Genomic DNA, 14,995 nt, shown 5'->3' with positions numbered 1-14,995 from the left:
ACTAAAAGGCCTTCACATGGAAGTTTTAATTAGATGGTGTGGATTCTTCTTTAAGACCCACAACCTGGGATCCTTTCGTTCTTCAAATAGGGTATGTTAACAGGTGGATCATTAAGGGGTCTGGGCTATATAAATGATTCTATTCATGTGTTGCAGTATGTGAACTCACAGAAGCTTAAAGTTGGAAGGCTATTTTGTTGGGAAGACAGCCTTTGTCTTTAGACCCCAGTGGGGGACATGAGACAGTGGGAAAGTTGGAAGAACAAGGAAACAGCAGCAGATGAAAGCTCCATTCTTCTTAAATGGGTTCTGGATTGCTGCTGGGATCCTCTGAGGATATCAGACTCTCGCTTCTTTACTCTTCCAAAGCGGGACTGTGTCAGTGATTCTCTAGGGTATTTCCAGAAGCCTTGGGTCTTGGACTAGGGTAGAACATTGATCCCTCTTGTTATGGGGCTTCAGCCTCTTGGACTGGGCAGCTAGTGGTTCTTTCGGCTCTCCTGCCTTCACACGGCCATTGTGGACTGTCCAGCTTCTAGTTGCGTAAGCCATCCTAATAAATCCCCCTTTTATAATTATACTTCCTGTTGATTCTGTTCCTCTAGAAAACTCTGACTCATACAGTTACCTTTTGGACTTTTTTTTTTTCTTTGCATTCTAAATGCTTAATGCCAAAAGACAATTTATAAGTAGATCTGCAAAAGCATGTAGAGAAAAATATAAAGCGATGAGGTCTTCGAAGCACACAGTATTAGCCTAACAAACTGGATTAGTCTCATCAACATGGCTTTAGTGTGTTCTAGGCTTTTTAAAACAAACACTACTGGCTGTCACCTGTGAACCCTTACTGGAAAATTTTTGTTCAAAGATGTGATCCCTCCGAGTCTGTTATTTGTTGTTCACGTGGTCTTAGGTGATGGTGAAAACATTTAGAACTTGGAATTTTCTTTCATTGTCAAGAAATCTGGATCCAGTCTGGAGACTATCATGCTAAGTAAAGCCAATCCCCCAAAAAACCAAAGGTTGATTTTATTTTTCTTTGATATGTGGATGCTAACCCACACACAATAAGGGGGCGGTGGGGAGTAGACAGGGGGGATGGGAAAAGGAAAGACAGTGGGATGAATCTGACAAAACTTTCCTACACACATATATGAATAGACCACAGTGAATCTCACCATCATGTACATCCATGAGAAATTAATGAAAAAAAAAGGAAAAACAACTTATGGGTAAATGTCAGAAAGATGAATAGAGGGAAGGGAGCAGGGCAGGTGGAGGGAGGGAAGGAGAAAGAAAGGTACTGATGATGCAATTAGAACAAGATATATTTCAGAGGCTGGCATCGTAGCTCAGTAGTAAAGCGCTTACCTAGCATGTGTGAGGCATTGGGTTCGATCCTCAGCAACACATTTAAAAAAAAAAAAAGTATTGTGTCTATCTAAAACTAACTAACTAAATATGAATAAAGGTCCATCAACAACTAAAAAAATTTTAAAAAATATATATTCCATCCTTTTATAATTATGTCAAAATGGATTCTACTATCATGTATAACTAAAAATAACCAATTAAAAAATAAGAAAAATTAAAAAAAAATCTGGATCCAAATGATGTTTTTTGCCAACCAGAGGAGACTTTCCCCTTACTTGTTTACCATTAAAAAGCACGCTCGGTAATGTCCCCCACCTCAGTGCTGAGGATTGAACCCAGGGCCTTACTCATGAGAGGCAAGTGCTCTACCATTGAGCTAAATTCCCAGCCCCACATTAGCTTATTAAGTGACATTTAGGTTAGCAGATTATGAGTACCTTGTGTTCACTGGCTCTAAAAATTATCATATGGGAATGCTATGGTTTGATGTGGTTTGTCTCTGTTGCCCAGAAAGCTTTACTGCTGTAGGTCCCTTAATGTGGCAATGTTGGGAGGTGGTAGAACCTTTAGAATTGTGATCTAATGTGAAGTAATTAGGTTTGGGGGGCTATTGCCCTCAGAAGAGATTAATGCTAGTCTCATGGAGTGCATCAGTTTTCAAGAGATTGAGTTGTTATAAAAGAAGAAGACTGGCCCCTGAATCTCTGTGGCTCCTGCCTCTCCCTCTTATAAGCTCCCACCATGATGGCATCTGCCATGGTATGATTCAGCCAAGGGGCCTTCCATCAGAGTTGAACCTGACCTTGGACTTTCAGCCTCCAAAAAAATTTAATTAAACAAACCTCTTTCCTTATTACTGCCCAGCTTCAGTTTTTTTTAAAAATACTTTTTAAAAATTATAGACAGACATAATACCTTTATTTTTATGTGGTGCTGAGGATCGAACCCAGTACTTCACATGTGCTAGGCAAATGCTCTACCACTGAGCTACAATCCTAGCCCCCAGGTTTTTTTTTTTCTTGTGACAGAAAATGGATGAATATAGGAAAGAGCATGTCATATAACATGTGAACTGGACATTTAACCATTATTCAGTAATATAATGAAAAAATAGTGGAATATGTTAGAAGAACATGCTATTCAGTGAATACTTTCATGATAAGTGGGATTCCCTACCATGTACCAGATGCCTTTCCACTTTCCTTCCTGTAAGTGACTCAGTGTGGCTCTCAGTTTTTCTTGGAATTTGGAGTTCTGTTCTCTTAAGTTGTCTCACCTCTCCCAAAGCAGTAACACTCACATACAAAGGTTGACTTTAGGAGTGGTATGGTAATTTCATTTCATTAATATCCATTTATAATGACTACATCTTTAAGGAAACTTCCCTGGGCTCAAGTCTCTCTTCCATCTGTAATAAGCTTTGTGACCCCAGGCATGCAATTTGACCTTTTTGTGAAGCTGTCATAATGTCTAATCCCTATGTTTGGGGAGAGGATTAATCTTCCACCCTCCTCTCTCATGTCTGTGTATACTGAAGTTCTTTCATTCCCTCTGAGGGAGAATTGTTCAAATGCAGACAGCACAGCAAGAAAGAAATTCACATGGTAACCTTGTGTGCTGATGATTATGTAACAGGATATACATAAGATACACACAGTTTCATAAGATGATATCCTGTGCTTTGCACCGATTTTCTCTTCAATCCTGTTTCTTTTCTTCTTCTTTTTTTAATGTAAAAGACTAAACCAATATCACAATCCAGTAATGGGTTGTGACCTGCAGTTTGAAAAACACGCTCTGCTGTACAAAATGCTGCCTCTAGATGTTCACAGACCTGTTTCCTCTGCTTAGAGCACTTGCTCCCATCCCTATCCAAGCCTTACTGACCCCTCATGCTGGCAGCTGGTGTCTGTGCTGTCTTTCTGCATCATTCAGTCCTCTTGTAACATTCACATGCTGCTCAGTTGTTTCTTCCCCTTCATTCCCTATTAAAGTAAAGGAGAGCAGGGACACTGTTGACCTGTCCATCATATTCCTGGTGACTCATATCTAGTAAGTTCTCCAAAAATTGTAGCTGCTGTCATTAATAATGAAAGCCATCATCTATTTCCTATAGTGTGTTTGTCCTACTCATTTCCTGGGAAGATGCACCTGTATATATATTTTAGCCTCAGATGCCTCACGACTTTCCTCAGTCTGGTCACTCATCTCTTCAGTTTATGAATCTGTTGATGGTCGAATATCATTTGTGACCCAGCCCCTTTGGCTTTCATTTTTGGCCACTATCCAGTTGATGTGATCACATGACACATACTGCACTTTTATTAAGTGCTGGTTTTGTGTTCCTAAGAAAGATGGCAAAGATCCCTGGCCTCAAGGAGCCTGGTCCAGGGTTGGCACACTAATATTCTGTGGCTAGTGATGAAGAAGCACTGGACAAAGTACTGTGGTGGGGGAAGCAGCCCTCCGTCCAGTGCAGAAGATTAGAAGCTGCACTGATATTGATGCAGAAAAAAGGGCACATGCTGTCCAGGGAGGTCCAGGGCAGCCTTGTTTCAAGGAAGCAGAGATGTGTGAGAGAGAACTAGGAGAGGAGATGGACAGAAAACATGGCTGCAAGTATCACCTAAAAATACAGAGTTTGTGAACATATGAAGCCAAGTCTTTCCTCTTCATTAAGGAGCATGGAGAGAGCTGGGGTGCAAAAGTGGCTGTATGAGCTTGAGGGCGTCAGCTTGTCTTTAGAGTGAGTCTGCAGGAGACAGCCATGTAGCTGTCCCAGGGCCCATCCAGGCCATAATGCTAATGGTGCCCAGTGCTGTTACACTACACAGCATCAGGTGATTTAGAGTTGCCAATGAGATTCCAGGTTCCAGGGATAATGCAGAGTGACACCCACTCTTCCTAGTGCCATCTGTAACTGCAGTGAATCATAGGGGCTGGGATTTAGAATTATGAATGTAATCCTTGGGAAAAGATTTAATTTTTGTTCACTTTTTAAAAAAAAAAGTATTTTTATGTTATATTAAAATCCACAAAATGAAAAAGAAATAACACATCTTGGGAGTCTTTCCACAAGTCTCAGTTTTCAATAGCCATGGGGCCATTGCCTTTTTTTTTCTCTGCTCTGTCTGAGCTCATTTAAAGATCATTAGAGATGACTCTAATTATTAAAATCAAACTCATTCCGCCAAATCCAAGACCCTGAATTTATTTAAATTGTAAGCCATGCTTTTATTGCCCTTCCACCAAAATACCTCCTGTTCAGCTTTAATTGGTGATTTGACTCTCTCAAATTCTAAAAATATTCATAACTGCTTCATCATCAGGGGCACCAGGAATTTCAGCTATCACACATTTTTCCAATGTTGGCATTTTTTTAAACATTTCTTCCTTGGTTTCAACTTCCAAGTATTCATCTGCCTCTCTTGTATACCAACCATGTTCCTCAGTAGGACCACTTTAGTAGGACACTTGAGTATTTCAGTTAATGGATTTGAATCTGATGTCTTGGATGCATTCTTCTCTGTGGCATCGCCCACAATGACCTTGCCATCCTGCTTGCTAGTATTCTCCAGCAGCAGTGTGGTGCTCAGCTCCTGCTAGTGCTTCCTAGACCCTGGCCTTCCCAATGCCATAGTTCTTCACGATCTTATGTGCTACTATGCCACCTATGTTAGCAAAGGAGGAGTTGCTAGGCCTGATTGGAGACCTTGGTCTACCCCGTTCGTTCATCATACACTTGCGAAGGAGTAGCAGCTTTGGAAGACTGTGATCGAGGACTTGAATCCTCTCCTTAAGGAAAATCCTGGGATAACTCTTTTGTCTTTCTCTACAAGAGAAGTGGGTGAGGTGATGGCAGCTCTTCCTACACTTCCTTTCCTCCTACCTAGTAATCTTGATCCTCATCAGAATCTGGGTCTGGTTGCCTTGAGAACTCATAAGCTTCCTGTCTCTACACCTCTTTTCTCTTTCTTCTGTTTCCTATGTCCTTCTAGTCCCACTGCTTCTTTCGATCTTCCCTTTGACACTTCACTCCTTTCTCATAATCATTAGGAAACACAGGATCATATTCATCAGCTAAGGGGGTCACAACTTTGCAGAAAACCCACTGGTAACAGTGTCCTGCAGGCCAGCTGTTATGTGTGATGGTAACACAATTTGCCAGTTGTCTGAGGAGCCTCTTTACTTTAGGCCTGTGACTGGAGAAAGGGCTATACTTTGTTTTGTCCTTTGCCTCTTTACGTGAGTGAGCTGCCTTCTTTATCTGAAGCTGAGACTGTGGAAGTTGGAAGCTTTGGAACCAGCCTTCTGTTTTTTGAGTTGCTGATCTCCAATCCCAGGTCATCATACAGGGTTATCTTTTTAGCCTATTGCCAGTCTGTCTGGCTGACTCTGTCCATGGGTCATGGCAGTAGCAGGTGGAGCTCAGCCACATTCTACAGAAACCTGCAGACAGCAGGAGCCCACAGCTTTGTGCATGTTTAAAAATTAATTAATTTATTTTAATTAGGTATATATGACAGCAGAATGCATTTTGATCCATTGTACACAATTACAGCATAACTTTACATTTCTCTGGTTGTACATGATGTAGCAAGCATCACATCATATGTGCAGTCATACAAGTACCTAGGGTACTGATATCCATCTTATTCCACCATCTTTCCTGTCCCCCCCGTTTCTTCCCTAACTTCCCTCCCCTTTGCCCAGTTGCAGGGGAATATTTAACGTAAGTTCTATCAGAAAGAAAAGTATTAGTTTCAAACTCTTTGAACAGTGACTCTTCAGGTGTTAAAAATGGTAATGATGGTGTTAAGGTTACTAGGTGCCTTTCTGTCTTGTTGTCTAGAAGGTAACTGATTCAAAATGCAAACCTAATTGTCATGGCTGCAGTTGCCGTGAAGGTCTTATGCTGATTTTAGTAGGTATGGAAACTAGTGAGTTTCACAGATAATTGTGTCATTGTGACTTATGCAGCAGTGAATTGAGTATCTTGGGGCTTACATTCAGGTTTTCATCCTTGCCTGATCTTTTTATTGTTGGGGAAACAAGGTATTTCTTGCAAATTCTGGAAGTGGGAAGAATCTGTTGTAATAGTGCTGGTTTCTGTGTACCATTTGAAAGCATTATAAATAACTCTGCTCCTTGAGGATACACTTGCAATATGGATATAAAATTTAGTGACTGCCATGCATACTTTGAAGTTTGATTTCAAATGCTAATCTCAGATTATGGAAGTCTTAGGATCTTTCATGAAATTAAATGTTTGCATAGTAAAAGCAATTCTTTACTCTTTCCAGAAAATTTGAAAAACAAGTACAAAAAGAAGTACAAAATTACAAAAACATTGCCTAGATGGCAGTTCCCTCAAACAACTATTGTTTTTCTTTTATTTTATTCTTCATCTTTATCTTCTTCTTTTTCCTCCTCTGTTCCACCCCACTCCTCCCATACTGGGGAATGAATCCCCTCATTTTTTAACAATAGTTATGCATCATTTGCTGCCCTGCTTTCTGTTTTTTGATGAAACATCAGAACCTATGTCTGTTCCTGTAGATAAGCACAGAGAGCACAGGTAGATGTTACCACAGTAAACCCTGAAGTTGGCTGGGTGAGAATTGGATCATAGCAAATCCTGGAGGATGTTTCAGTCACTTCAGAAGCTTGGGTACAAGAATCCCACCTATTCAGGGGAAGTGGGAAACAAACCTCAGGTCATAGTGGCAAAATACGCAGGCTTTTTTTGTTCTTGGAAGTAGGCTAACTAGGTTTAATACTCCTGCTTCTCCCTCTCTCCCCTACCCCACAAACTTGAGCAGGCTGCGTTCAGTTGATGTGATTTGTTTGCCATCCTGGACCTGCTGGGATGTCAAGAAGCCCACTGAGAGGCTGAGCTCCTGGCCTGTGAGTTCTGTCAGAGGACACAGATAAGTCTCTCTGCAGGATATATGAAAGAGGAATACCCACCCACCCTCCACCTGGCTAAATGCATTTTCTTTTCATTGGCTTTTTTTGTCACTGGGACCAAAAGACCTGACAGGAACAATATAGAGAAAGCAGAGTTTATTTTGGTTACTAGTTTTTCAGCAGTCTCAGTCCATAGATGGCTGACTCCATACCTCTAGGCTGCAGGTGAGGCAGGACAACGTGACAGAAGGGTATGGTGGAGGACATGGTATCAGAAAGCAGAGAGCCCTCTGTTCACCAGGGACAAAAAGTAAACTGCAAAGGCATACCTCTAGTGACCTATCTCCTCCAGCTACACCATCCCACCCACAGTTAGCACCCAGTATCCATATCAGTGGATTAGTGCACTGATCAGGCCACACCGCAAAATCTAATCATTTCACTTACGAATATTCTTACATTGTCTCACACATGAGCTTCTGGGGTACACCTCATATCTAAAACAGCAATTTCCCTCTTTCTTAAGTACAAAAACTCATTGTATTCCATTTCATCAGACTTTATTTTGAAGCACTGGGTAACATTTGCCATATGGGTCAGTTTGCACAGATATGTTATATGATGGGAGGAAAAATACTTAAAATGTCTTGTGTGTAAAAGGAGAGGCAGCACCCTATCCAAGAGTGTGCATTTTCTGGTCATGCACTCGGGAGGGAGACCTTGCCTATTACATTGAAGGACATGGATGTGCTGCAGCAAGAGCAATAAAATACAAATATACTATAGTGAGATTTTCTAGTTGCTTGTTATTTTGAAATACACAAAGACTGTTTCCTTAGAATCAGAATGGAATTTGGTTGATGGCTTAGTAAAGACATTCTCCTTAGGAGAATGACTAAGTAAACTCAAATATCTTCATGTGAGAAAGTTTAATGACTATAGTAAGGACAGGGAAGAAATTATTTTTTAATCAAGGAAACCTCCATTTTGGATAAAGGTGCATCTCCTTCCACCCTCATCTCCTAACACCCTCTCTCTCTCACACACACAGGAGATGCACTGGCCTCCTGCCAGGTCTGCAAGACGTTTCCCTAAGGTTATTTTCTTGAATCTTGTTTTAGATAATGGACTGATGGTGTAGTGTGCCTGTGACAGTTACACATATGACTTATTTCCCAAGGATTTCTTCACTGGGCTCCATATATTGCCCAAAACAAACAAACAAACAAAAAAACCCCGAACAGACACCAACAAAAAAAACACATACAGTCTCATACACCCAATACCTTGAAACCTGCCTTCCATCAATGTTGTTTGCTTGAAAATCCCCCCAGACTATGAACCCAGTATGTAAATTGGTGCATTAGCATGTCAAAGTGAGGAAATAAGTCCAGAAACCATATCAATCTGAATAATTAGATGTGGGTCTACTTAAAAATTCATTTCTAATCAAGCCCAGTGTGTATATGACTCTAATCCTGGCAACTTGATAAGCTGAGGCAGGAGGTTCACAAGTTCAGGGCAGCCTCAGCAACTTAGCAAGACCATGTCTTGAAGTAAAAACCATGAAAAAGTACTGGGAATGTGGCTCAGTGATAAAGTGCCCCTTGGTTAAGTCTCCAATACCTAAATAAATAAATATTCATCTCTCAGCATCACTGAACAGAAGCAAGATTTACTGAGATGGTCAATTATAAAATAGGGTCATTTTTACATATATTAATACAATATTTTTATGTCATGATGTTGTTAGTTTCAGAGAACAAATCTTATAATTTAAAGAATAAAATCCCACCCCCTTTTAAAAAAATTTTTGGGTACTGGGGATTCAACCAGCTGAGCTTTACTCCTAAGCTACATCCCCAGACCTTTTTATTTATTTATTTTGTGACAGGGTCTCCATAAGTTTCTGAGTTTCACCTTAAACTTGGGATTCTTCTTCCTCAGCCTTTCAAATTGCTGTGATTACAGGTGTGTTCCATCATGCTTGGCTCCCAATCTCTGGAGGGAAAAAAAGGATGTATGGTGTAGTAATGGCTCATTTTGAGCTTCTAGAAAATTCTCTTTTCCAGGAGGTTGAAACTTCACTGCATTTATCTTTCTAAGAGTCATTTGGCTCCTTTGATATATAATATGTATAATTTAATACTCTATTAATGAATTACTATTACTGGGTATACTACTACTTATATAAGGAAACAGATTTTTAAGATGTCTTTTAATTTTTTTTTTCTATTAAAAACAGTAGCTGTTCATTAAAAAATTGCACGGGGTAGGAAAAAGATAGGCAGATAAAATATCAACATTATTGCTTTTACACAAAGGACATCCATATATATTTTGCTTTCTGATTTATTTGGCTTTATCATTATATTCTGATGTATATAGATAAATTTATTTTTGGTGGTGATTGTAACCTAGACTTCTTCCTTGGCTCTTTCTGTCCTCAGCATTGCAAGAGCCATGGGGATGTCCTAGAACATGTTTTGGATTCTGAAGACAGTTGCAGCTTGATTAATCAAATAAGTACCTTGAGGGTTTCTGTGGTCTATGAACACCTGTCTTAAATCATCTGTAACACAAATTGGCTGCTTTTTTCTTTTCTTTTTTAAGACTATTTTCCAGAAGGCAAGGGTCAGATGTCTTCCAGCTTAGGAGGAGCGTTGCCAGGACTGAGAAAAATTCCACCAGTTACCTCAGCAAAAGCTGACGTTGACTGCACTTAAGTTTCTTTTTCTATTGCTTTAATTTGTGAAAGGTTTGCTATGGAGCAAGGACCACTGTGCATTGTTGTTAGCTATTTTTGGGTCAGTTGCATCTGATATATTTTATTTTTATAAAATATATTACATGTATTATGTATGTTTTATATAGTAGTGGGGTCCATTTTGATATATTCATAATGCATATATATAACATAGTTCGCTCCATTCTAATTTCTAGTATTTCCCCTTTCACTCCCAGCATAGATATATTTTAATAGTCCCCTTAAAAGTCCTGGTAGTTACTGCTTTCCAATGTATATGTACACCTTGGATTAACTGAAGTGTATGGGAAAGTAAATGGAATGAGGCAAGACCCTTTGTCATGTCTACTTTGTAGCAGAAACAAGAATGTTTATTTTTCTGATTTAGTCATTTTCTGAATATTAAATTTTCATCTTCCCAAGTGATTCTAGTGTACCTCCCATTTAGCATTTTTAATAATTTAGCATGAATTGTGTTACATAATAAAGTGATAGGAGATTGGGCTGAGCTGTCAGAAATGACAACTTGCAAGATTTGGGGAATTGTTAATTCCCATCTCCCACTTGTTTTCATTTGCCTCTTTCTCATTAACAACAAAAACAACAAAAATCTGTTCAACTACGAGTCTGGTCAATGTAGGTCTTAGAGTATTCTGTTTATTTTTTATAAACATTAGGTATACTCCTTTTATCATCTTAAATGTTTTTTTTTTAATCATATGCTGTAACGAACTGTATTATCTGTTCTGTTTGTATGATGTCCTTTATTCCTTTTCTTCATTATGCCTACATAAGTAAATGTCTTGATTGTAATGGACTACTTTCCAAAATTTATTCCAGAATTGTGTATTAGCATGTCAAAGTAAGGAAGTAAGTTCAGAAACGATATCAATCTGAATAATTAAATGTGATTCTACTTAAAAATTCATTTGTAATCAAGCCCAGTGAGTGCATGACTCTAATTCTAGCAACTCTGTAAGCTGAGGTAGGAGGATCACAACTTCAAGATTAGCCTCAGCAACTTAGCAAGACCATGTCTCAAGGTAAAAACCATGAAAAAGTACTGGGAATGTGGCTCCGTGGTAAAGTGCCCCTTGGTTAAATCTCCAGTACCTAAATAAATAAATGAGTCAGATGTTGGAAGTTCCGACTATATTTTCCCATGGTAATGATGATAAAGTGGTGGTCAGACCAAATCCCTCAAAGTACATTGAACAAATTGCACGGGAACCTTTCACATTCGGTGGCAGAGCACAATACTGAGGCTAGAGTTCTTCTCATCAGACTTTTGCAAAGCATCCTTTTCCCTATTTCCACCTCAGAGTCAGAGTTTTCTTTAGGAAAAACCAGTGAGGAGGAAGCATGGTAACCTTGGGTGCCATCCCTTGGCTGCCCCTACCTTCCTGCTTCCTCAGGGGTAGTCAGCACCTGCCTGCTGAGATGATGTAGGTAGGACAGGCTATGAATTCAGCAGAGCCAAATCCATTGAAGAACATTATGAGGATAATTAGGAACATAACAAGAATGCTTGGCTGATGTTAACCACCCTGCAATGAGAAGTGGAGCTACTGAACTGGAGTAAAGAATTTGGCAGTCCTTTGAACTGACTTAATTACAAATCGGCCTTTTAAATGAATATTCCACAAGTGTATCCACTGGTGTTGGGTACCTGCATAATAATCACAGTCAGGAGGGGAGCCATCAACCTGAGGATTAGATATTTGACTATGGATAAGCTGATGCTTAATATATGAATATCTAATTTAAAATAAAAAGCAAACAACAAGCTTGGAAAGATTATTCCAGATGGATAACAATATTAAAAGCATTGCATCACGGGGTAGATGTTTCCATCTCAGGGAAGAGTTTCTGACTTCTTGTACTGTAAGATTGTACAATGTCCAGGACAATATAAGCTCTGAAAGTCTCCCACTCTGAATTAGCAGAATTGATGTGTATACTTGACTGTAATTCTATAAGATGTGGAATTAGGTGGGCAGGAGTTGTGCCTGATAAAGAACTTAAGGGGGGAAGTTATTCAATATGATTTCCTTTCATTTCTCTGCCTTCAGTGCCAATGATAGATCCTCAGCGTTGCTGACAAGTTGAGATTCTTAAAGCTGAGAAAACAAGGGCCCCTGATCTTTGTAAGGCTAAAGATAATACAGACTCCTACGGCAGTGCTAGAGTATGAAATTCCAGAGAATGGAAACTGCCACGGTGGGGTCTTCTGGGTTGTATACTTCATGGAAATAGATTGTAGAGCAAATTTTATCACCTGTTTTTAAGTATTCTTTCTTGAATTCCCTTAGCCGTCCTTATTTCTTTTCCATTAGCTACCACTAAATCTGCTACTCCCAAGGACTGTTGACAAAAGAGATGGGCTTATGTGTTGGTGAGCTTTTTGTTGGTGTGACCAAGATACCTAACAAGAAAACTTACAGCAGGAAAAGTTTACTTCGTCTTATGGTTTCATAGGTCTCAGTCCATGCTCAGCTGATTCCATTGATCAGGGCCCACGCTGAGGCAGAACATCAAGGTGAAAGGGCATGGCTGAGGAAAACTGCTTGACTCTGGTGGCTAAGAAGCAGAGAGAGAGTAAGGGAGGAGCCAGCAGGAACAAGATGTAATCCTCATGGGCACATGTTCAGTGTTCTACCCACCTGCAGTAACCAGTAGTCCTTTCAAATTATTAATCCATCAAATATATCAATTCACTTGTTAGATTAGAGCTCTCAAAATCCAGTCATTTACCTCTGAACATCCCTGCATTGTCTAACATGAGTTTTTTTCGGGGGAAAAAAACTACCTCCAAATCATAACAGCTTTCAGGTCACTGTGTAATTTACTGAAAATCCAATTCTTTCCCCTTGGAGGAATTTGAAGAGGACTGTACTTACTGCTTGGGTGTGCCCAGCAATGTTGACTGCTGTTTTGACCACTCTCCAGTCCTACATCTGTAGGACTACACTTTGCCTCAGTCACGCCATCTCCCAGGCTTGTGGGTTCCTTATCTCTAAAATAAGAGGGTGGATTTAGGTGTTCTCTTTTGTTACTTCCGCTTATAGGATCTGTGACTAAACTACCTCAGCATGAACAGCTGCCTCTTGAGATTGTGTAGAGAATATATGATGGGTAAGCCAGAAAGGGAACTCAAGAGTTCTCTTAGCCTGGTTTCTCATTTCATAGGTGAAGATGCTGAGGCTCAGGGCAGGTAAGTGAGATACTCATGGGTCATGATTTGTAAGTGACTCGTAAGTTTTACATGGATAAAGATACCTTTTTCTAGAGTTTGCTTTTCATGGTTATTGATTAGCATTTACATGACTACTTGAGAAATAATTGGGCTTACATTTACAGATTTCATTCTATAAAATGAGGCCTTCTTGAATTTCCTCTTATTCACAAGAATAACTTACAGCAGGACAAGTTTATTTTACCTCACGGTTTCAAGGTCTTCGTCCATGCTCCGCTGACTCAATTGATCAGGGCCCAAGCTGAGGCCTCTTGTGATGCTTGCTTTTCACTTTTAGTTTAACACAGGGCCATCAGAGGTTATGTAAATTCCTTGAAATTGTGTTTCTTTAAAGAAATGATTATAGATTGAACTGGGCCCAAAATTGATCAGCTCAGGGATTAACCAAGGTGAGTGGGAATTCTGTTGAGGTATTGCTGGAGGTGGGATCTGTTCAGTATCTGGGGGATGTTTGCATGTTAGCTGGCTCCCACATTGACAGTGCATTTTTTTTTTTTTAATTTATGCTGACTCTCTGCCTCTTCTCTACTTCTTGCCCTTGAACTATTTTCCAAAGTCACATTCCACCATGCAAACAATATTTTGAAGCTCTGATTTCAATCTATGTGATCTGGGCTCATTCCCTTGTTCAAGAACCTTCCAGTATCTGTTGATGGTCTGTAAATGGCCAGATGTTCTAGACACTGAGAGTACATCAGTTAACAAAGCAGGCAAGCGTGGAGGCTTCCTGGAGCTTGTGTTCTAGAACAGTGGGACAGAAGTAGAATAGCTAATCAGAGACAGCAGTTATCACTGCCAACAACCATTGAGCGCTTTCTATGTGCTAATCAGTAATGATTTGCAGGAGTTAACTTACTTAGAGGCTCACAATAATTTAATGAGCTAGACATTATTTTTTATCCTCTATTTTGTAAATGAGGAAATTGTGTATAGTGATTTTCCTAGAGTCTTTCTAACTAGTAGTTGATGGAAGTGGAATTTGTGGAATTTGAAACCAGACGTTGTACTCAAGGCCTGTGATTATAACTACCTCAATCTATAGTGTTTTTGAGAGAGAGAAATGTCACTACAGGAGTCCTTTGTGATGCCTTGGTTGCTGCTAAAGTTATAGAAAATAAGTTATTCAAATGGTCAGTCATTTCTACAACTATTTTACTAGTTCTTTTTCTTCTGATCTATTTCACATATATATCCTTATTTCGTTTACTGTCTTGGTCTGCACTAAAATGAACTTCCATGAGGGTAGAAATTTCTGAAGCCTTGGTTCATTGCTGTATCCCTTTTATCCAGTATCTGGCATTATTCTCAGTAATTATTGTATATTGTTCAGTATTGACTAATAAATGAATTTTTCCCATGTCTACATTATCTCATGAAATGAAATAGTTTGGTATTCCCTCCCCAAATACATACTCTCCCTCAAATCAAATTCTCCTTCTTTCCCCCAAATCTCAGAGTAACCAGTCCCTAGTGAAGTTGGTGTTATCTTTTTTATGCTATTTTTTTGGTCTTAGTGTATATTCATCTACATTAGCCAGTATGTAGAACTATTTCCAGGCCTATTAGAGTTATTTATATAAATGGTAATTTAGCCTTCATGATTTAACATTGAACTATATGTAGGACCAAGGAACAAGTCCAGATAGGTCCTCTACTCCTAGTAAACAGAATGCCCCAAACTCACCTAGAGAAGAATTTCCAAGATCCTT

At 39.5% G+C, this 14,995-nt stretch overlaps 1 protein-coding gene and 1 pseudogene across 1 annotated transcript in view; one reads left to right on the top strand and one right to left on the bottom strand.

Moving 5' to 3' along the window:
• Positions 1–14,995, top strand: part of Ccdc6 (coiled-coil domain containing 6) — a 112,845-nt gene that overhangs the window by 70,145 nt on the left and 27,705 nt on the right. The gene's annotated exons all lie outside the window — the stretch shown is intronic.
• LOC143381487 (splicing factor 45 pseudogene) lies at positions 4,557–13,496 on the bottom strand (annotated as a pseudogene).

The sequence above is a fragment of the Callospermophilus lateralis genome, chromosome 15 (assembly GCF_048772815.1).
Source record: "Callospermophilus lateralis isolate mCalLat2 chromosome 15, mCalLat2.hap1, whole genome shotgun sequence".
NCBI classification, from domain to species: domain Eukaryota; kingdom Metazoa; phylum Chordata; class Mammalia; order Rodentia; family Sciuridae; genus Callospermophilus; species Callospermophilus lateralis.
The sequence above is the reverse complement of the archived record's forward strand: the minus strand, read 5'-3'. Positions and strand labels throughout refer to the sequence as shown.